The 24,235-nt window shown below is 33.8% G+C and overlaps 1 protein-coding gene across 3 annotated transcripts in view; it reads left to right on the top strand.

The window, feature by feature from the left end:
• Positions 1-24,235, top strand: part of LOC102165580 (uncharacterized) — a 1,236,614-nt gene that overhangs the window by 892,267 nt on the left and 320,112 nt on the right. Inside the window, exon 4 of one of the 3 annotated variants that reach the window (XR_014821695.1) lies at positions 13,101-15,929. The exons of the other annotated variants lie outside the window; for them this stretch is intronic. The gene's annotated coding sequence lies outside the window, so the exon portion shown is untranslated. Of the gene's footprint in view, positions 1-13,100; positions 15,930-24,235 lie in introns of those variants that run through there. 3 annotated transcript variants of the gene reach the window in all.

Raw genomic sequence — 24,235 nt, forward strand, 5'->3', positions numbered from 1 at the left:
AAGCTCTGCATGACCAAGTGAAATCTGCTACCATCGTGGTGTGGACCTCCCAGTCCTGTCTGCCCTCAGGAAGTCCTCCTTTGCTTCAAAGAAACACTGTTAGCCCCATCAACACTCCAGAAAAGCCACACTGCCTCAAAAAAGATTGACCAACAATGCCAGCCCTCAGGAAATATTCCACGGCAGTGACAAGGCAAACACTGCCCGATAACGGAGAGTACAACTCCCTCAGAAGAAAGAAAACAACAAGCAAGATGAAGAAACTGAGAAACCACCCCCAGTCAAACCAACAGGAGAACTCACCTAAAACAGTCAACAATGAAACAGATCTCTGCAGTCTGACAGACCTGGAGTTCAAAAGAGAAATAGTGAAAATACTGAAGGAATTAAGAGAAGATATGAACAGTAATGCAGATACCCTCTGGAAGGAACTAGAAAATATAAGGAGGAGCCAAGAAAAACTAGAACATTCATTTGCAGAGATGCAAACTGAACTAGGGGCAGTAAAAACCAGAATGAATAATGCAGAAGAACAAATCAGTGATATGGAAGATAGAATAATGGAAATCACTCAATCTGGTCAACAGACAGAAAACCGAATCAAAAAACTGGAAAGCAATATAAGAGACCTATGGGATAATATAAAGTGTGCCAATCTACACATAATAGGAATTCCAGAAGGAGTAGAAAAAGATAAAGGGATGGAAAATATATTTCAAGAAATTATTGCTGAAAACTTCCCAAATCTAAAGGATACTGGGTTCAAGATACAAGAAGCACAGAGGGCCCCAAACAAACTGAACCCAAACAGACCCACACCAAGACACATCATAATAAAAATGGCAAAAGTTAGTGATAAAGAGAGGATTCTAAAGGCAGCAAGAGAAAAGCAGAATGTTACCTACAAGGGAACCCCCATAAGAATATCAGCTGATTTCTCTACAGAAACACTACAGGCCAGGAGGGAATGGCAAGAGATATTTAAAGTGCTAATAGGAAAAAATATTCAACCTAGAATACTCTATCCAGCAAGAATATCATTTAAAATAGAAGGGGAAATAAAATTTTTTTCCAACAAACAAAAACTTAAGGAATACAGCAACACAAAACCCAGGTTAAAGGAAATATTGAAAGGGCTTCTCTAAACCAAAAAGAAAGGAAGGAAAGGGAAGAAAAAAGAAAAGAAAAAAAAAAAGAAGAAGAGGAAGAACTAGGACTGAGGAAACTGCAATCAGAGAGCAGTCACTCAAATAAGCCAGCATACAGATTTAATCATGAACATGCTTCAAACAAAATAAAATTAAAAAGAAAAAAAAAAAAGAAGCATCAAAACCATAAAATGTGGGCAAGGGATGTCAGGAGGTAAATAACCCTTTTTGTTTATATGTATGTCTCTCTTCTTAATTTTAATATAGTAATGAAGTGTTTGAACTTACAGGACCATCAGGCTAAAACACACAATTATGGGAAGGGGTTAGCATACTTAAAAAACAGGGCAACCACAAGCCAAAACCAAATATTGCATCTGCAAAAAATGAAAACAAAAATACACTCAAGCAGATAATAACAGGAGACCATCCAAACAAAAAAAAAGTAAGAATGGAGAACCATAGAATCAACTGGAACACGAGGTTCAAATGGCAATAAATAATCATCTATCAATTATCACCTTAAATGTCAATGGACTAAATGCCCCAATCCAAAGACACAGAGTGGCTGAGTGGATAAAAAGGCAAAAACCTTCAATCTGCTGCCTACCAGAAACTCACCTTAGGACAAAAGATACATATAGATTGAAAGTGAAAGGGTGGGGAAAAATATTTCATGCCAATAGACATGACAGAAAAGCAGGAGTCGCAACGCTCATATCAGACAAAATAGACTTTAAAACAAAAGACATAAGGAAAGACAAAGAAGGACACTATTTAATGATTAAGGGATCCATCCAAGGAGAGGATGTTACTATCGTCAACATATATGCCCCAAATATAGGAGCACCCAGATACATACAACAAATATTAACAGAAATAAAGGGAGATATTGATGAGAATACAAGCATAGTAGGAGACCTTAATATCCCCCTCACATCAGTGGACAGATCCTCTAGACAGAAAACCAATAAAGCAACAGAGATCCTAAAGGAAACAATAGAAAAGTTAGACTTCATTGATATCTTCAGGACACTACATCCAAAAAAAGCAGAATACACATTCTTCTCAAATGCTCATGGAACATTCTCAAGAATCGACCACATATTGGGACACAAAGCTAATCTCAATAAATTTAGGAGCATAGAAATTATCTCAAGTATCTTCTCTGACCACAATGCCATGAAATCAGAAATCAACCATGGGAAAAGGAAAGAGAAAAAACCTACTCCATGGAGACTCAACAACATGCTACTAAAAAACCAATGGGTCAATGAGGAAATCAAGAAGGAAATTAAAAACTACCTTGAAACAAATGATCATGAAGACACAACCTCTCAAAATCTATGGGATGCTGCGAAAGCAGTGCTCAGAGGGAAATTTATAGCAATACAGGCCTTTCTCAAAAAAGAAGAAAGATCCCAAATTGACAACTTAACCCTCCACCTAAACGAATTAGAAAAAGAAGAACAAAAAAGTCCTAAAGTCAGCAGAAGGAAGGAAATTATAAAGATCAAAGAAGAAATCATTAAAATAGAGACTCAAAAAACAATAGAGAAAATTAATAAAACCAAGAGCTGGTTCTTTGAAAAGGTAAACAAAATTGACAAACCCCTGGCCAGACTCACTAAGAAGAGGACAGAAAGAACCCAAATAACCAAAATTACAAATGAAAAAGGAGAAATCACAACGGATACAGCAGAAATACAAAAAACCATAAGAGAATACTATGAACAACTATACGGCAATGTTTGACAATCTGGACAAAATGGACAATTTTCTAGAATCTTACAGCCTGCCAAAACTGAATCAAGTAGAAACAGACCAACTGAACAGACCATCACTAGAAATGAAATTGAAGATGTCATAAAATCACTCCCTACAAATAAAAGTCCAGGACCAGATGGCTTCACAGGTGAATTTTATCAAACATATAAAGAGGAATTGGTGCCCATCCTCCTTAAACTCTTTCAAAATGTTGAAGTAGAGGGAAATGTGTTTTAAGAATTATCCTGTTTTTTATAAATAAAATATTAATTGTCATTTATGTAATTATCAAAATTTTCTATAATTGATCATATACCATGTTAGCAATTATTTGGTGAAAGTTTTTCTTAGTAAAGCCAGCTGGAAATTAAATTGGTCCAACTTTAGTGAATATTAATATGATAATATGAGTCAAAAGCCTCTCTAAAATTCAAAGACTAATAGTGAAAAATATTAAGAATAATACAATGATTTCATGAATTGTCCATGATGGAACCATATTAGCTTCTTAATAACAGCGTAAATTGGAAGCTCAAAATTTGAAATAGATCATTATGCCATATTTAAAAATAATGCTACTGGAAAAAACTGACAGGGTTAAATGCTAAAAATATAATTTCAAGTTAAAAAATCAGGGTAAAGTAATATATAAGCAGATAATCCTACTTTGTAAAATAAACTAAAGCAAACACTATAAACATACACATGAACACATATTGAAGGAAATGACTAAAGGAAATATTCAAAAATATAAATGCTGATTATCTTTACATATTAGGATTATTGTTCATACTTTTAAAAGCAATTTTCTACATTTCAGAAATGAGTTTAAAAAATCACATCTTCCGTGCAGATCTAAAATTTTTATATTTATATATTTTATGTCATTCATGTTTAAAAGTAAATATTTAAAATTTTGTCTCAGAAAGTTAGAAAATATTTTTACATATTCGTAGTTTTCATAGTAAATGAATAGAATATATATTTTAAAAATAAGGACACATTTCCTGATGTAAAACTCAAAACAAAATTTTAATGCTTTTACAAATCTATTTCTATTCTATCTTAGTATTTTTCTTTGAGTTTAGTTTTCTACATTGGCAATGCATATTTTCATACTCTTAAATATATAATTTTTAAGAAATGAGCAGGCAATATGCTATTTATTTTTCACAAGAAATATCTTTGTGGGTGGTTAATAATTCACCAGTTGTGGTTTCTCTCTGTGGAGGGGGTGTTAGGATTTCCCTGAAGGACTTTAACAGTGGTCCCAGGATTCAGTATTTTTAAACTGAGGTTTCTGTACCATCCATGCAAGGTGGAGCTTCTGAATATTTAACAAGGGAAAGTGATTAGCTGCAGGCTGAAGTTGGCTTTCTCCTTTTCCCTAAATAGCTTTTAAAAGTTTTTTTTAAGTAATTAGTTATCTTTCCTCGTGTCATATTTAAATTTAGACCAATTTCAGAAAAAAGTATATTAGGGAACTCTGTATATGGGGAGGGGGAGATGGAATAGAGATTTATTAGAAACAATTAAGTATTCTTTTAAAATATTACAATTCTTGGATATTGTTGAATGAGGCAGGCATCATTCAGATGGACTCATTATTCTAAATGCAAATAGAAAACTGAATGCTGAAGAAATGACCACAAGTAGGAATTATGAATTAACTGCCATCCTTAAACTTCCAGAGTAAATGTCTCAAATTTTATCATTTTGTGCAGACCAAGACACTTCACAGAATCCTGTGCTTTTCTTATAGATATGGAAACTGAGATTCAAGAAAATAAAGTGACTTATGCTCTTTAGCATTACAAAGTTTTATTTACAGCTTGTCTTTGAAGTTTAACTATAAATATTTATGAACCCGGTCATTGTTGTCCCCAAGAAAATTATGTCTTACTTAAGTCAACTGAAATACAGGCAGTTACAGCAATAGTTACCCATTCTCAGTTCAGTTCTATTTTGGCATCCAACTTGAAAGGTGAATCATAAATGACTGAGTTTGAGAAAAGAAACACTAATTTAAGCTGCTTTTAAGAGACCAATTGTACAAACAGACAATGATCAAACCATATGGACGAAATAGAACACTGACCCACAGTCTGCAACAATCATTTTAATAACTGTAGACTAAAAATAATCAGGATTTACTTTATAACTACTGGCTTCCCTAATGTTTTTCCATCCTTCCAATTTAGAGCCAATCACAGAAAGTTAATATGCTCCTTTACCTAATCACTAGGACGTCTGTCTTCCAATTCACCCATGCTAACAACTTCCAATCAGAGCATAATTGAAGACTTTGCTTTTTTCCGCCAGAAAGCTTTCACACTACATTTCCTGCATTTAGGAAGGGTACAGTGGTGCAAACAGTGGTGGCTGACTCCCTTGCTCTAGTAAGCTCTGAATAAATAGCTTCTGCCTGCTCTCATTTGGATGGTATTTGTTCATTCCCACCATATATTTAAATGACTGTAAAGTTTATTGTCCAATTCTAACAGTAAAAGAAAATGCTATTGATAGTAACCTCAGTATTTTAGATGCAATCTAGGGGTTTCTGGATAAATTTGGATGGTTAATCTGATCCAGGGAAAACAACCAGAGACAAAGAGCAGATCCACATTGTACTTGATTAGTGGGCTTAGGTATGAAAGAAGAAAAGTTATCAAGTTTTCAAGAACACAGTAAGTGGGGACTGGTCAAGGAGATCCATGATCTCCCTCCCGGGTCAGCTCATTCTCTATACATACCTTTTTGATTTGGCATTTTGCAAACATGTGTTTCCTGCCCTCACCTGTAACTTTTATGCCTCTCTCCTCTGGCAAAGCACATTTATTGCTGCACGGTTCCTTCAGTTCCTTCCTCTCCACAGCTCTCCTCCTTTTTTTTTTTTCCTCACCGATTCTGTGGCTTCTCAGTTATTTCCACAACTCCCCAGCCTTTCTTTTCTTAGAGTCATTATGTATCCATTAAAAACAATTGGCTGTTTTTAATGGAATAAAATTAAGTAATCCTTCATGAAATTAAAATCTAGTTGTTAACAACCCTTTAATCAAGTTTAATTTGTTAACAACATTAATATGTGCAGTTAATATTTTTGTAAATATGAATGTGGTAGAGTCAAATAACAAAAATGAGGAAAAGGTGAAGAGAGAGAAATGAAGAGAGAATAATTTACATTTGTTGTATGAGTGTGTGTGCGTTAAAATAGGCCAGTCCCCTCCTGCATATTAAACTCATGGTAATGGTATATTTCTATTATTTTGCTTTATCTCATTTTCTGTATTATTTTAGACTGTATTGAAGTAAAGGCTAAACAAATATTTGTGCTCTTACCACTTAGCCATGTGAATCTTCTCCTACTGTGTGTGACAATAAAATACTAGCTGTACATTATTGCTGGCTATAGCACATGTTTAAATTAATAAGATGATTACAGTCTAAATAGCCCATTCTTATTAACTTCTCTACAGTTCTCTTCAATGCAAAGGTCAACAGCACATTCTGACATTCTAATTAGTTACAGGGCTAAGGATTCCAAAAGCATGGGCATCAACAGGAGTTTGCTAGGGTTTGACTTTTCTGGAAATAACTCCCTTTAATTAATCATTATATATCATAGCAATAAAATATTTGGGAAAGGAGGTCCCATTGTGGCTCATGTGGTGGTTAATGAACCTGACTAGTATGCATGAGGATGTGGCTTCCATCCCTGGCCTCGATCATTGGTTTAAGGATCTGGTGTTGCAATGGTGTAGGTCGTAGACACAGCTCTGATCTGATGTTTCTGTGGCTGTGGTATAGGCCAGCAGCTGCAGCTCCAATTCAACCCTTAGCCTGAGAACCTCCATATGGTGTATGTGCAGCCCTAAAAAGAGGGAAATAAAATGTTGAGAAAATAGGAAATCTGAATGATTAAACAGAGCAGGGCTACATGTTTAGATGAACATGATCTGGTTTCAGTCTAACTCAATCGGGATTTTTGTTTGTTTGCTTTTGGTTTTTTGTTTGGGTTTTTGTTTTGTTTTGGTTTGGATTTTTTTTTTTCTTTTCAGGGCCGTACCTGAGGCATATGGAAGGGAAGTTCCCAGGCTAAGGGTGGAAATCAGAGCTACAGCTGCTGGCCTAAACCATAGCCACAGCAATGAGGGATACAAGCCACATCTGTGACCTACACCGCAGCTCAGGACAATGTCAGATCCCTGACCTACTGAGCAAGGCCAGGGATTGAACCCACATCCTCATGGATACTAGTAGGATTCATTTCCACTGTGGCACTATAAGAACTCCACTGGTTTATTTTATCACTTGTACAGATAAATTTTTACCTCTTCAAGCCATTGCAGGATATTCAGAACAATTTATCAAGTAACATATATAAAATGGCTATCACTAAGTAGAAATTCCATATTTTTTACCTTTTCAATGTATAAAAATGTTAATAATTCTGTAGGAAATAAAAGTCAATTTTTAAATATTCTTTATTAACAGTTACTAAATTGAAAAGAACATGTCTTCTCTATGAATTTTCTTGTTAGCTCACATAACATAAACTTTTAAGCTATAATTGGATTATGAATGGACTAACTAAAAGGAAGTTGTTTTTTCACTGTTGCCAAGCCATACTGGAAAAAAGGAAAAATTCACACCTTACAGCCATTTTATTTCTCAAAGCTTTTATAGTACTGTTAAGAGGCTAGTTATGCCAGCATACAGGCAGAATAATTCCTGCTTAATTAAAGCATGGCTGCTTTATCCTAAACATGAATAGTAAAATACAAAAGAACAATCCCTTTCAGACACTTGTCTTGACACACATGTATTCTTCATAATTGTCAATATATTGCAAAGATCTGAACCCTAATGTATTTCTACTATAGATATTTTTAAACAGTATAAATAATACCTAATCTTCTTTTTACTATATTATTAGTATGTACAGAAATCTGCAAGATTCTGCCCCAAGTCCTTCACTACTGGAAAGATATCGTTTCCATGTTTAGCACCAATCTTATGATAAAAGAATTACCACTATGAAATCATCCTTTTACTTAGTTTATTTTTTCCTCTGGGCTTTCTGAAATAGTTTCCAAACTTTTAAAACATTTAAAAATTTAGAAATTACAGGTTAGAGCAGACAGTAGATGCCGAGTTTTAGTCTCTTCTACAATCTGGCACAGTTCCCAGTGTGAAAGCTTTTGTGGTCAATACTTAACGCATTTTAGACCAACTTCCATTCTAAATCATACTATGAGTAAATCACCTTAACTTTTCTAAACTATTCAGTTAATTCAAGGTCAGGAACCCCTGCTTTTTATTGCCTGATACACCATGGTCAGGTACACTGCCAGGTACACAGTCAGTATATTGTCTGAGGATTGAATGGGAATTTTGCTAGTAATGATTTAATCTTCCAATCCCTGCCTCACCCTCCAGAGGGATTTAAAATTCTGTAATATGATTTTTGAGGGTCCTAGCTGGTCTCTAAATGGACTCAGCCTACATATATTTTGTGAAGTAAGTAATATTGATTTTTAATAAAAGATATGACCTTCCTTCTCTAATGTGTCTGAGATATTTTAAGATTTTCATCCTCAAAAGAGTCAGATATATTTCAAGAATATATTTTCAGACTGTTTCAAAAATGAAAGCTTGCCTTCAAATGGGTATCCTTATGATCTTGGGTCCATGCATACACTTTTCAGAGTATGTAATTTTATAAAGCTTTGTTTTTACTATTTATTGAATAGTGGTAGTGGCTAAAAAAGAATTTCATAAAATATGTAGTGTTTTATATAGGTCAGAAGCTGCATATTTTATTCCTTAGAATAAGAAATGAAAAAAAAATGTGGCTTAAAAGTAGAGTTTTTTTGAAAATGAAATTACTTTTTACTGATTATATTTTAAATACAGAGGGGTTTTCTTTAGAAAAGGCATAGATGTATAGATCATTCTATCAAAAATATATAAATGCAATTTTATTTATTATACATATTTCCCTTACACGTAGTCAATAAAAACTACATTTATTACTCAAAATAGGAAATTTTAAAAATTGCTCAAATCACTCTTTTCACCTGTTTTATTTTAAAACCCAGAATTGGGAAAATATTTAAGACTACATGTATAGGTTGTTCTCTGAAGTATATATTTATATAATTTTATTTATAATTTATCCTAATATACAATTAGTTTGAAACTATTTATTTCAGCTATGCTTTGCATGAACATCTTTGGGTTAGGCAGAGGAGAGTTTGGGGAAATGAGGTTCCTTTGCTTTCCCCGTTCAAGGAAAGGGTTTGGAGCAGAAAAGACATTGTGAAAGCCTGATTCTTGGAAATGAAAATAAGAGCAGAAGTTTAATAAGGTCTTAATTTGCCATCCCCAAGGCTCCTGAGACTAGAAAACAAAGATAATTTCCACAGTATTTCTTAAGATTTTTAACTTATCCATTTTGCTATTCTTATTTATTCTTGAGTATTTAGTAGAAAAAAAATTAAAGAAAATTTCAAAATAACTTTATAATTAGAATGACAGAAATCTTTCATTCAGCAGCTAGATATGAATCTAGACTGAGAAGTACTACCAGATAGTGTTTCTTAAACAGCTATTCAAATGTAATCAGTGGGATTTTGTGTATGTGTTTGTTATAAGTATAATCCTTAATATAATGTCATGTGATTACAATAACTCAAATATGCCTTTGTGCTTTCAGTCTGCAGTAAAACCTAATTGTGGCATTATGATATATTCAAATGACTAAAGAATGTATGGGAGTAAAATGATAGGTGAATGATGTCTTTATACTAAGGAAGGCAAAGGTTTTGACATAACATTCCATTATTTTTCTACTAAATTGAATAAAGAAAAATGTGAGAGAATTAGGCAGTCTCACACATCCTTAATTATGGGAAAGTAAAACTCAAAGTATTCCATTTCATAGCAACCAATTCAATTTTTCTCATTGTTTTGGTGCAATGCACCCCTGAGGAACAGTCACCAAGAACCATCCATCTTACTTCTGAAGTACTTCTCATCTTTTCATTTCCATTTGCATATGAGTGATGAGTGTCAACAACACACTGGTGGTGTGGCTCTCTCCTTTGGCTGGTCGACTTCAGTGCCCTCCTGCATTGTCTACATTTATTCACTCTTTCACCACAAAGTGGTCTTTACACTCCAGCGAGAGTGATTTTTACAAAACAGAAAAAGTATTTACATGATCCCCATGGAAAATAACCTATATGATTTACATACTTTAAAAATATTTAAGGTATGTTTTAAGACCCAACATGTAGTCTTTCTTGGGGAATATGTACACTTGAGAAGAATGTATATTCTGCTGTAGTTTAATCAAGTTGTAGACAGATGTCAATTACAGCCAGAAATTTATTGAGTGCTATTGAATTCAACTACGTCCTTAATCCAGTCTGTTTCACTCTCTGAATGTTAGGCTGTTATGATGTGGCTTAAGGTCCCAACCCTTTTGTCACACTGTTTGCCTTTCTGGTCTGACAGTTCCCCATCCTAAGTCTTCTAGTTGGCATAAACTATCACGGTCCATGATAAGTAGCAGAATCTCCTATCACTTGGAAAATTACAAGGGTGTAGAGGCTAATTCCCAGAGACCAAGATAAAGACCAAACAAAAATTTTATGACATACAGTTTAACACAATAACATTGTTAAAGAACAGACAGTAGTTACATTGCAACAAAGAAAATAGCTCAGGGAGTTCCCATCGTGGCGCAGTGGTTAACGAATCCGACTAGGAACCATGAGGTTGCAGGTTCGGTCCCTGCCCTTACTCAGTGGGTTAACGATCTGGCGTTGCCGTGAGCTGTGGTGTAGGTTGCAGACGCAGCTCGGATCCCGCGTTGCTGTGGCTCTGGTGTAGGCCAGTGGCTACAGCTCCGATTGGACCCCTGGCCTGGGAACCTCCCATATGCCGCAGGAGCGGCCCAAGAAATAGCAAAAAGACAAAAAAACAAAAAACTCAAAAGGAAGTTCTAGTGCTTAGGTGGGGGTATATATATATTTTTCTTTTTTAGCCATCTTGTAGCATATGGAGTTCCTGGGCCATGGATCAGATCTGAGCAGCAGTTGCAACCTCCTCTCTGCAGACCATTCATCTGGATGGGGATAACACTTGTGTTGCAGCATTAACAGAGATGCTGCTGATCCCATTGTGCCACAGAAGAAATTCTGGTGGGAGAATTTTTTTTTTTTTGGTTTGTTTGTTTGTTTGTTATTATCATTTTTTTTAATAGTTATATCTCCAATACTGGTGGGAGATATTTTTAAAGAAGCAGAATGGCTACCCTAGCAAGATATTTATAAAGCTAAAGGTAGGTCCTAAAAGTGTAGGAAAATATAAACAAAATCAAATGAATTAATTTAGGAAATATAGAGTAAATGGATATAGTCACAACAAAAAGCATGGAACAATGTAGATATTCCATACTGGTATATTGTGTTTGAGGATTTAACTGGAATTTTACTGAGAGGTCATCATAGATCAAAGGACAGAATATGTATGCTTAAAATATATTTTCCTGTTTCACTCAATATGATGAATCTTTCTTCCTTTGTTTCTTCCTTCTTCTTTCTTTATAAAAGTGGTGTATAAAGTTAAAGACAGGAGTTCTCAGCATGGCTCAGTCATAAAAAAAACCTGACTAGTATCCACAAGGACACAGGTTCAATCCTTGGCCTCACTCAGTGGGTTAAGGATCCAGTGTTGCCATGAGATGGGGTGTAAGGGAGACACCATTTTGATCCTGCATTGCTGTGGCTATGGCGTAGGCTGGCAGCTACAGCTCCATTTTGACCCCTAGGCTGGGAACTTCCACATGTCACAGGTGTGGCTCTAAAAAGACAAAAATGAAATAAAATAAAATAAAATAAATTGAAGACAACATTTCTCTTAACAGTTTGTTATGAATAAATGCTTGTAAAGTGTAATTTCTGTATTGACAATTAACATAGGTGTTTGTCTGAGGTAAGTACATTTTTTTCTTTAAAGGGTCAAATGGTCAACTTTAGGATTTATAGACCACTCAGAGTCTCTGCTGAAGTTTTATTCTCCTCCTCCCCTCATCCTTTTTCTTCTTCCACCATTAAAGTATATGCTTTTGTAAAATGTAAAAGCCATTCTTAGCTTGAGGCTATACAAAAACATCACAGGCAGATTTGGCCTGTGGTCTGTAGCTTGTCAATGCCTGGAGTATTGCATAAAGTTACAGATAAAAAGACTTAAGAGTACTATGAATTTCTTATTTTGTATATGAAGTAATACAAAATTAATTTAATCTGTCTATTAAAGGTACATATCTTAATTTGAGGAAATTCTAAAAACATAAAGCATGCTTAATACATCTAAAATGACTGAAGTCCTATTGTATGTATCCTCTGAATCCAATGAAATGGAACTAGAGATGAAAATATATTATTATGTGTTCTAAAAAATACTTAAAAATTAGGCCACATACATGTAAATAATAAATAGATCAAGTTTATTAGGAAGACAATGTAAAATAAGCTGATAATATATTATTTTGGGGATTCAGCTAAAACAGTGCTTGGAAAGAATTGGAGAGCTTGAGATATTTATATAGAGGAAATAAAGCTCCAAAATCAATTCAATATTCTTCTTAAGGAAGCTAGGAAAATAAAAGCAAAGTAAACACAAAGTGTGGTAAATAATAGCAAATAATAAGTGTAAGAGAAGAAATCAATGAAATGAAACATAAATAATGAAGAGAATTAACAAAGTCAAATGTTAATTCCTTGAAAAGATCAGCAAATTTACCAGTGCTGAGTATAAGAAAAAGTGTCATCACCAAACTCAGTATAAAATATATATTTCATAGTTTACCAAATATTCAAGAAAATCTAATTTTTACTAGCTTACTTGTAAACATCTTTATGAGGCAGTAAAAAGGCATCATTTTATTTACTCATAACATTTTCAAAATTATGTTAATATTTAGTGAGACCAGAATATGAAAAAAAATCAGTGAATATTGCATCTGGGATAAGCCATTAGTGGACTTGCCTATTTATTTGCTGATGTGTCTTCTATAACCACTTAATGTAGACATAAATTCATTGAATTGTGCTGTTAGCTAATGCCCAAAATATGAGAATTTCTTTCAATGTGTCCTGCTGTTATTATTCACAGCAATAAATCAAAGTATCTTAAGTCACAAGTCAAGGAAAAGATGAAGTCAGTTCTGGGGAAAGAAGAAGAAAAAGCTCAGATCTAAAGCAGTAGAAATAGTGGACTCAGTAAGTATAATTAACAGCCATTACCACAAGCCCCAAAGAAAGTACTAAGTTAAATGGATGAGCAAACTGAAAGCCAGACAAGACTACAACTGGAAAAGACCAATGTGTTAGTAAAAGTTGAAGAAACAAGTGTGTAAAACATGATATATTTCAACTAACTTTTATTTGGTAGAATCTCACTATTTGAGGAATCTTGTTGGAACTTTCTTTTACTACTTCCTTCAACTTAAAGGCCACACATGGCAATGACCTATATATTTTCCATAGTGCTAGTAAGAATAGAGTGTGGGAAATGCTTTCTAAGAAATGTAAAAATAATAGCTATCATTTTCCGTAGTTATAATAATATTAGACATATTTGGAAGTTCTAATAAAGAGACATTTAAAATCCTTTAAGTCTAATAAAGTATATTTTAGTGATTACTAGCTCAACTCTACGTTAAGCTCAGCTTCTAGGATATCCCATTTTTCCCATTTTTTAACTTCTATGGATATGATTTATTCAGAATTACATCACATTTTATGATCCACAAAATACTGAAACTGTCATTATCAGTTTAATATTTCAAAATTGGGAGGGTCTTTTGTCAGATTTTTCTTACTAAAAATATTTTTTAAATTGCTGAAATCATTATTTAAAATTTGTATTTGAGGCACCATTAAGTTAAAACACAGTAAAAAATAATCTAATAGTATGGGGGGTTCTATTATTCTCTAGGCCTAGAAAGAGGAAAAAAAAAATTCAGCTTGCTATTCTGCCAAAGGCTAAATAAACATGTATTTGGTGAACAGAGTAAGAACTCATTTAAATAAGACTTGGAAATTAAATGTCATATGTGTGTAGTAAAGTTTTTATTAAGCCTAAAATAAACAGCAAAGAAAAAACAAACATATAGGTCAAGTCTATGGAGAGAGAACTAATTTTTACAAAGAAAACATTTTCTATTTGTCATTTGCTTTGTTTTGAAAATAAGACTAGGTCTTTAATTTACTTCTTGTCCAATCAATTCATTTTTAAGCAAGTTGGCGGTCTAAACATGAATCAACTTATGGGCCTTGGGTGAGATGAGAAGAGAGCTTACTGCCTTCACATATTTAGTGTTCTTAATGTAGATGTACATATATCTGCATATACGTTATAAATAAAAGGTACATTATTTTTCAGAAAACAGACAAATAAATTGAGCATAGTCATTGTTTGATAGTGTAATCTTAAAAATAACTTTCTTCAAGATGGCTACAGTTGTCTTTCTGCTCTAAGGATGACATCAGGCTTTGGTAAAGTCTAGCCATTCTGATCATTTTCAGGTTTTTGTCCAATAGGTCCAAGCCCTAGAAGTGTCAGATTGGAGGCCTAGATATATCCTGCATGTAAAAATAAAGGGGAAAAAAGGGGGGGCAAACACTAAGTTTATTCTAAAATTTTGTGAGAAAAAAGAATGTATATATGTATGTGTAACTGGGTCACCATGCTGTATAGTAGAAAAAAAATAATGTATTGGGGAAGTTGAAAATGACTAAATTAAATAAAATTTTGAGGCAATTTTTCTTTCTAAAATTCTCCTTAAGTATACAGTATGACTTATTAACCTAGAAAATTATTTTTGGGTTTTCTGTTTTGCTGGACTTGCAATGGTGCACCAGGGCCCTAATCATGAACTATATGTGCTAGTAGAAGGGACAACATTCTGATTTCAGACTTTTACAGTGAAATTCTGTTCATATTTTTTTTCTCATATCTATAGGAGATCTTTCTATTCCTGATGAATGGCTGGAGATTTCTGCCAAATACTTACCATTGTGGTACCCTCAACCTGGGTTCTGTTAACAATCTCCTTGTGTTTAATCTAGCTAAATCCACTTTGACAAATCAATGTCTAGATAACACCAAAAATAATCTGGTTTACCAGATTTCAGCAAAGTCCATCCAATTCTGTCCTTTCAATATTAATGTCATCTCAGATCAGAACTACAGACTCTGGACTGGATAGTCATCTTGCTTCTCTTCTGGGGAAAGACATTTATTTTATCCTTTTAAAAATTTCCTTTGTCTTTATTTGCATCACTTTCTTCAAATTATTCTAAATAAGCCTCATCATTCATGGTTGATGATAACCCTGTAATAAGTAATCTATACCAGGGGTTTATAAATGTTTTGGTCTCTGGAGTCCTTTGTTCCCTTAAAAATTGAGGACTCCAAAAGTTTTATGTTGGTTATATCAATACTTTACACACTATAAAATCAAAGCCACTAGTTATTAAAATAATTATTCATTGATTTTATCACAAAATAATCCAATTACATGTTAAGATAAATAATATATTTTAAAAATTAAAACTATTTTCCACAACAAAAATATAGTGAGAAGAGTTGCAGTATATTTTATTGAAATCTCTTTAAAGTCTGGCTCATCTGCTTCCACATGCAATCTCTTGCAATATGCTATTTTTATTAAGGTATTGGAGACAATCTGGCCTCACTCAGATACGTAATTGGAAAATAAAATAACATTTACTGTTTTTTAAATGATTATGGGTTTCCTTCTCTCATACCATACATGAACACATAAAGTGGTAATATTTTAATATAAACTTTTAAAACTGTGGTACAATTGACATGCAACATTTTCTTGTATTCAAGTATCCAACGTAATGATTTGATTTTTGTATATAATGCAAAATGATCACAATAAATACCTGACACAGTATTGTGGTTATAAAATTGTTCCTTGTGATGAAATTTTTTAAGATCTACTTTCAGCAGCTTTCAAATATACAGTACAGTATTATGAAAAATAGCCATCATGCTATATTTTATATCCCCTTGAGTTATTTATTTTATAACTGGAAAATTTTTACCTTTTGACCCTCTTCACTCCCACCTCTGGAAACCACCACCATTCTGTTCTCTATGAACTCATCTTTGGCTTGTTTTTATTTTGCCTTGCTTTTAAGATCTCATGTATAAGCAAAATCATATGGTATTCATCTTTCTCTGTATGACTTACTTCACTTGGCATAATAGCTTCAAGGTCCATCCACACTGTAGCAAATGGCAAGATGTCATTTTTTTTTAAGGCTGAATAATATTCTATTGTGTACATATACAGTTTTCTTTTTATTTTTTATTGAAGTTTAGTTGATTTTCACAATATTAGTTTCAGGTGTGCAGAAGAGTAAATCATACTTTTACAGATTATACTCGATCAAAATTTATTATAAGATAATGTGGATAATCCCTGTGCTGTACAATATATCCATGTTGCTTAGTTAATTAATACAACTGTAACTCTTAATCTTATAACTTTAAAATGCCCCTCTACCCTCCCTCTCCTCTTTGGTAACTACTATTTTGTTTTCTGTATCTATGAGTCCATTTTTTTTGGGGGGGGTCATGTTTTAGTTTTTTTTTTTTTTTTTTTGCTATATACATTCATTTATAGTATTTTTTTCAATTTCACATATAAATGATATCATATAGTATTTATCTTTCTCTTGTAGGACTGATTTCACTATGCATAAAATTCTCTAGTTCCATACACCTTATTGCAAAAGGCAAAATGTCATTATTTATTATGGCTGAGTAATATTCCTGCGTGTGTGTGTGTGAGATATATGATATTTGCCTTTCTCTGTCTGACTTTATTCACTTAGCATGATAATCTCTAGGTACCTCCATATTGCTGCAAATGGCATTATTTCATTCTTTTTATGGCTGAGTAGCATTTCATTATGTATATGTACCCCATTTTCTTCATCCATCTATTGATGGACATTTAGGTTGCTTCCTTGTCTTGGCTAGTTTAAATAATGTAGTGCTGCGGTGAACACTGAGGTGCAAGTATCTTTTCAAATTATGGTTTTCTGTGAATATATGCCAAGGAATGGGATTACTTAATCTTATGACAGATCTATTTTCAGCTTTTTAAAGGAATCGCCATAATGTTCTCCATAGTCATTATACTCATTTATGTTCCCATCATCAGTGTAGGAGGGTTCCATTCTCTACACCCTCTTCAACATCCATCATTTGCAAACTTTTCGATGATGGCCATTCTGGCCAGTGTGAGGTGATACCTCATTGTAGTTTTGATTTGCATTTCTCTAATAATTAGTGATGTTGAGCATCGTTTCATGTACCTTTAACCATCTGTCTATCTTCTTTGGAGAAATGTCTATTTAGATCTTCCTATTGTTGGCACATTTAGTCCATTGATGTTTAAAGTGATTTAAATTTAATTACACTTACAGTAATATATATATATATATATATATATATATATATATATATACTTTCATATATATATTCATGTATATATGAATTTGGCCTGTGTATCTCTTCTTTCACCATTTAAAAATATATACAAAGATTTAAATATAGGAGAGAAAAATCAAAGCTCCTATTAGGAAAGAGTATTCATATACTTAGGTCAGAGGGCAGATTTTTTAAGCTAATAGAAAGGATGATTTGTAAAGTATATTGATATTCCTGATCCAGAACTAATCGAAGGTTTTGTTCTGGTGTGAAAAAGTTTTGATATTGGACAAATATTGTTCAAACTCTGCTCTCCAAATTGGTAGATAAGTCTGAGACTAATAAAGGAAATAAACCAAATGAATTTAGATATTGCATAACTATCATTTATTAAAATGTCATTCTTCATTATATATGCAGTATTTCAGGAAGGTGTTTGGTGGAACATTGGGTAGTCTAATCCACTATTTGGGCTTTCTTTGATGGTTTGTCCACAGATGATTAATTTAAAAGATAACAATATTAAAAGTTAAATTATTACAAGAACACTGTTTAGCTCATCTGGTAAGGTTAGGTGTTAATATTTAGTCTCTTGGATAAATGTTGCTCACTCAAGATCTGATCCTCCTCTGCACTGAGGAACATACAGGTATACACTCACTTGAACACTGGTTGTTTTACATTGGCCTCTGATTAGTTCTCAACAATATGGCAAGTGGAGCAATGTGTAATATTTCTTTTCCAAATTATTTAAAATTCAGCATGAGATTCTCTACATCTTATCAGGAAATTATAAAGAAATACTTGATTTAACATCTTTGAGTCAACCTTGAAGAATTCTGAATCACTTAATATCAGCATGTTAACTGACTTAGTGAATACTCAGACCCACAGTGGATTTTGCATGGAAGAAATTATATTTTCTTTTATCGTTTATTTTATTAAACTACCAAATTACTTGATTCTGCAGTAATAACTAGCTAATTCTAACTAAACTCCTATCTTCTATATCTGCAATATAGTCAAATATAAAATATTATGTAAATGTTTTAAAATATGATCATAATCAGCATAATTCAAAAAGTCATAATTTTAGTGACTCCAGTATATAAAATTGGAAATTATATTTGTTTTCATTTCTACACAATGGAGAAAAAAATCAAGAAATATATGCTATGAATAACACCTTTAGTGTATACTGTTCTTGATATTTAACATTAACCTATGCAATCCTAAAACATTATTGACATTTTTAGCAAATGCATCAATATTATCATTAATATATTGGAGTATTCTATGTGTTAAACACACAATTCTTGTTCTAAATTGGGAAGGTGAAAATATTATCACTACATAGGGAGGTTTATCCTTAGGAAAGTAATGTTAAAATATGTAATTTTATCAATATGAATTGGATTTGGCAGTATGTAAGAAAAAACCATAAAGTGATTTAAATAGAAATTATTTATTTCTTTACAATATAACAAGAAGTTTTTGAATAATTATTTCTGGTAGACATAATGAATAATGAATTACTATATATGTGATTCTATTACCATTTTTTTTTAATCAATAGAATTTTTTTTTCTTTATTTTCCCACTATACAGCAAGGGGATCAAGTTATCCTTACATGTATATATTACAATTACATTTTTTTCCCCCAACTTTTGCTCTATTGCAACATGAGTATCTAGACATAGTTCTCATTGCTACTAACCAGGATCTCCTTGTAAATCTATTCTAGGTTGTGTCTGATAAGCCCAAGCTCCCGATCCCTCCCACTCCCTCCCCCTCCCATCAGGCAGCCACAAGTCTCTTCTCCAAGTCCATGATTTTCTTTTCTGAGGAGATGTTTATTTGTGCTGGATATTAGATTCCAGTTATAAGTGATATCATATGGTATTTGTCTTTGACTTTCTGGCTCATTTCACTCAGTATGAGATTCTCTAGTTCCATCCATGTTGCTGCAAATGGCATTATATCATTCCTTAATGGCTGACTAGTATTCCATTGTGTATATATACCACTTCTTCCGAATCCAATCATCTGTCGATGGACATTTGGGTTGTTTCCACGTCCTGGCTATTGTGAATAGTGCTGCAATGAACATGCGGGTGCATGTGTCTCTTTTAAGAAGAGCTTTGTCCGGATAGATGCCCAAGAGTGGGATTGCGGGGTCATATGGAAGTTCTATGGATAGATTTCTCAGGTATCTCCAAACTGTTCTCCATAGTGGCTGTACCAGTTTACATTCCCACCAACAGCCCAAGAGGGTTCCCTTTTCTCCACAGCCCCTCCAGCACTTGTTATTTGTGGATTTATTAATGATGGCCATTCTGACTGGTGTGAGGTGATATCTCATGGTAGTTTTGATTTTCATTTCTCTTATAATCAGCGATGAGCATTTTTTCATGGGTTTGTTGGCCATCTGTATATCTCCTTTGGAAAAATGTCTATTCAGGTCTTTTGCCCATTTTTCCATTGATTGATTGGTTTTTTTGCTGTTGAGTTGTATAAGTTGTTGTTTATATATTCTAGAGATTAAGCCCTTGTCAGTTGCATCATTTGAAACTATTTTCTCCCATTCTGAAAGTTGTCTTTTTGTTTTCTTTTGGGTTTCCTTTGCTGTGCAAAAGCTTTTCAATTTGATGAGGTCCCATGGGTTTATTTTTGCTCAAATTTCTATTGCTTTGGGAGACTGCCCTGAGAAAATATTCATGATGTTGATGTCAGAGAGTGTTTTGCCTATGTTTTCTTCTAGGAGTTTGATGGTGTCCTGTCGTATATTTAAGTCTTTCAGCCATTTTTAGGGTTTATTTTCATGCATGGTGTGAGGGTGTGTTCTAGTCTCATTGCTTTGCATACAGCTGTCCAGGTTTCCCAGCAATGCTTGCTGAATAGACTTTCTTTTTCATGTTTTATGTTCTTGCCTCCCTTGTCAGAGATTAATTGACCATAGGTGTCAGGGTTTATTTCCGGATTCTCTATTCTGTTCCATTGGTCTGTCTGTCTGTTTTGATACCAGTACCACACTGTTTTGATGACTGTGGCTTTGTAGTATTTCTTGAAGTCTGGGAGAGTTATGCCTCCTGCTTGGTTTTTGTTTCTCAGGATTGCTTTGGCAATTCTGGGTCTCTTGTGGTTCCATATAAATGTTTGGATTGTTTGTTCTAGTTCTGTGAAAAATGTCCTGGGTAATTTGATAGGGATTGCATTGACTCTGTAGATTGCTTTGGGTAATATGGCCATTTTCACAATATTGATTTTTCCAATCCAGGAACATGGAATATCTTTCCATTTTTTTACATCTTCTTTGATTTCTTTGATTAAAGTTTTATAGTTCTCAGCATATAGGTCCTTTACCTCCTTGGTCAGGTGTATTCCGAGGTATTTGATTTTGTGAAGTACAATTTTAAAAGGTATCGTATTTTTGTATTCCTTTTCTAATGTTTCATTGCTGGCATACAGAAATGCAACTGACGTCTGAATGTTAATCTTATATCCTGCCGCTTTGCTGAATTTATTAATCAGTTCAAGGAGTTTTGGGGTTGAGTCCTTAGGGTTTTCTAGGTATAGAATCATGTCATCTGCATACAGTGACAGTTTGATCTCTTCTCTTCCTATATGGATGCCTTTATTTCTTTTGTTTGTCTAATTGCTGTGGCTAGGACTTCCAAAACTATGTTGAAGAGCAGTGGTGAGAGTGGGCATCTCTGTCTTGTTCCAGATTTGAGTGAGAAGGCTTTTAGTTTTTCTCCATTGAGTATTATATTTGCTGTGGGTTTGTCATAAATGGCTTTGATTATATTCAGGAATGTTCCTTCTATACCCACTTTGGCGAGGGTCTTGATCATGAATGGATGTTGGACTTTGTCAAATGCTTTTTCTGCGTCTATTGAGATGATCATATGATTTTTGACCTTTTTTTTGTTAATGTGGTGTATGATGCTGATTGATTTGCGTATGTTGAACCATCCTTGTGAACCTGGGATGAACCCAACCTGGTCATGGTGTATAATTTTTTTCATATGTTGTTGGATTCGGTTGGCTAAGATTTTGTTGAGAATTTTTGCATCTATATTCATCAATGATATTGGCCAATAATTTTCTTTTTTGGTGGTATCTCTGTCTGGTTTTGGAATGAGGGTGATGGTGGCCTCATAGAATGTCTTTGGGAGTATTCCTTCTTCTTCAACCTTTTGAAAGAGTTTAAGGGGGATGGGCACCAATTCCTCTTTATATGTTTGATAAAATTCACCTGTGAAGCCATCTGGTCCTGGACTTTAATTTGTAGGGAGTGATTTTATGACATCTTCAATTTCATTTCTAGTGATCGGTCTGTTCAGTTGGCCTGTTTCTGCTTGATTCAGTTTTGGCAGGCTGTAAGATTCTGGAAAATTGTCCATTTCTTCCAGATTGTCAAACTTGTTGCCGTATAGTTGTTCATAGAATTCTCTTATGGATTTTTGTATTTCTGCTGTATCCGTTGTGATTTCTCCTTTTTCATTTATAATTTTGGTTATTTGGGTTCTTCCTCTCCTCTTTTTAGTGAGTCTGGCCAGGGGTTTGTCAATTTTGTTCACCTTTTCAAAGAACCAGCTCTTGGTTTTATTAATTTTCTCTATTGTTTTTTGAGTCTCTATTTTAATGATTTCTTCTTTGATCTTTATAATTTCCTTCCTTCTGCTGACTTTAGGACTTTTTTGTTCTTCTTTTTCTAATTCGTTTAGGTGGAGGGTTAAGTTGTCAATTTGGGATCTTTCTTCTTTTTTGAGAAAGGCCTGGATTGCTATGAATTTCCCTCTGAGCACTGCTTTCGCAGCATCCCATAGATTTTGAGAGGTTGTGTCTTCATTATCGTTTGTTTCAAGGTAATTTCCTTCTTGATTTCCTCATTGACCCATTGGTTTTTTAGTAGCATGTTGTTGAGTCTCCATGTAGTAGGTTTTTTCTCTTTCCTTTTCCCATGGTTGGTTTCTGATTTCATGGCATTGTGGTCAGAGAAGATACTTGAGATAATTCCTATGCTCCTAAATTTATTGAGATTAGCTTTGTGTCCCAATATGTGGTCGATTCTTGAGAATGTTCCATGAGCATTTGAGAAGAATGTGTATTCTGCTTTTTTTGGATGTAGTGTCCTGAAGATATCAATTCAGTCTAACTTTTCTATTGTTTCCTTTAGGATCTCTGTTGCTTTATTGGTTTTCTGTCTAGAGGATCTGTCCACTGATGTGAGGGGGATATTAAGGTCTCCTACTATGCTTGTATTCTCATCAATATCTCCCTTTATTTCTGTTAATATTTGTTGTATGTATCTGGGTGCTCCTATATTTGGGGCATATATGTTGACGATAGTAACATCCTCTCCTTGGATGGATCCCTTAATCATTAAATAGTGTCCTTCTTTGTCTTTCCTTATGTCTTTTGTTTTAAAGTCTATTTTGTCTGATATGAGCGTTGCGACTCCTGCTTTTCTGTCATGTCTATTGGCATGAAATATTTTTCCCCACCCTTTCACTTTCAATCTATATGTATCTTTTGTCCTAAGGTGAGTTTCTGGTAGGCAGCAGATTGAAGGTTTTTGCCTTTTTATCCACTCAGCCACTCTGTGTCTTTGGATTGGGGCATTTAGTCCATTGACATTTAAGGTGATAATTGATAGATGATTATTTATTGCCATTTGAACCTCGTGTTCCAGTTGATTCTATGGTTCTCCATTCTTACTTTTTTTTTGTTTGGATGGTCTCCTGTTATTATCTGCTTGAGTGTATTTTTGTTTTCATTTTTTGCAGATGCAATATTTGGTTTTGGCTTGTGGTTGCCCTGTTTTTTAAGTATGCTAACCCCTTCCCATAATTGTGTGTTTTAGCCTGATGGTCCTGTAAGTTCAAACACTTCATTACTATATTAAAATTAAGAAGAGAGACATACATATAAACAAAAAGGGTTATTTACCTCCTGACATCCCTTGCCCACATTTTATGGTTTTGATGCTTCTTTTTTTTTTTTCTTTTTAATTTTATTTTGTTTGAAGCATGTTCATGATTAAATCTGTATGCTGGCTTATTTGAGTGACTGCTCTCTGATTGCAGTTTCCTCAGTCCTAGTTCTTCCTCTTCTTCTTTTTTTTTTTCTTTTCTTTTTTCTTCCCTTTCCTTCCTTTCTTTTTGGTTTAGAGAAGCCCTTTCAATATTTCCTTTAACCTGGGTTTTGTGTTGCTGTATTCCTTAAGTTTTTGTTTGTTGGAAAAAAATTTTATTTCCCCTTCTATTTTAAATGATATTCTTGCTGGATAGAGTATTCTAGGTTGAATATTTTTTCCTATTAGCACTTTAAATATCTCTTGCCATTCCCTCCTGGCCTGTAGTGTTTCTGTAGAGAAATCAGCTGATATTCTTATGGGGGTTCCCTTGTAGGTAACATTCTGCTTTTCTCTTGCTGCCTTTAGAATCCTCTCTTTATCACTAACTTTTGCCATTTTTATTATGATGTGTCTTGGTGTGGGTCTGTTTGGGTTCAGTTTGTTTGGGGCCCTCTGTGCTTCTTGTATCTTGAACCCAGTATCCTTTAGATTTGGGAAGTTTTCAGCAATAATTTCTTGAAATATATTTTCCATCCCTTTATCTTTTTCTACTCCTTCTGGAATTCCTATTATGTGTAGATTGGCACACTTTATATTATCCCATAGGTCTCTTATATTGCTTTCCAGTTTTTTGATTCGGTTTTCTGTCTGTTGACCAGATTGAGTGATTTCCATTATTCTATCTTCCAT

This window comes from Sus scrofa, chromosome 1, assembly GCF_054392235.1.
Source record: "Sus scrofa isolate SSC_HxYL_T2T_F1_AM1 chromosome 1, Sscrofa_HxYL_maternal_Yorkshire_Landrace_v2.0, whole genome shotgun sequence".
Lineage (NCBI taxonomy): Eukaryota > Metazoa > Chordata > Mammalia > Artiodactyla > Suidae > Sus > Sus scrofa.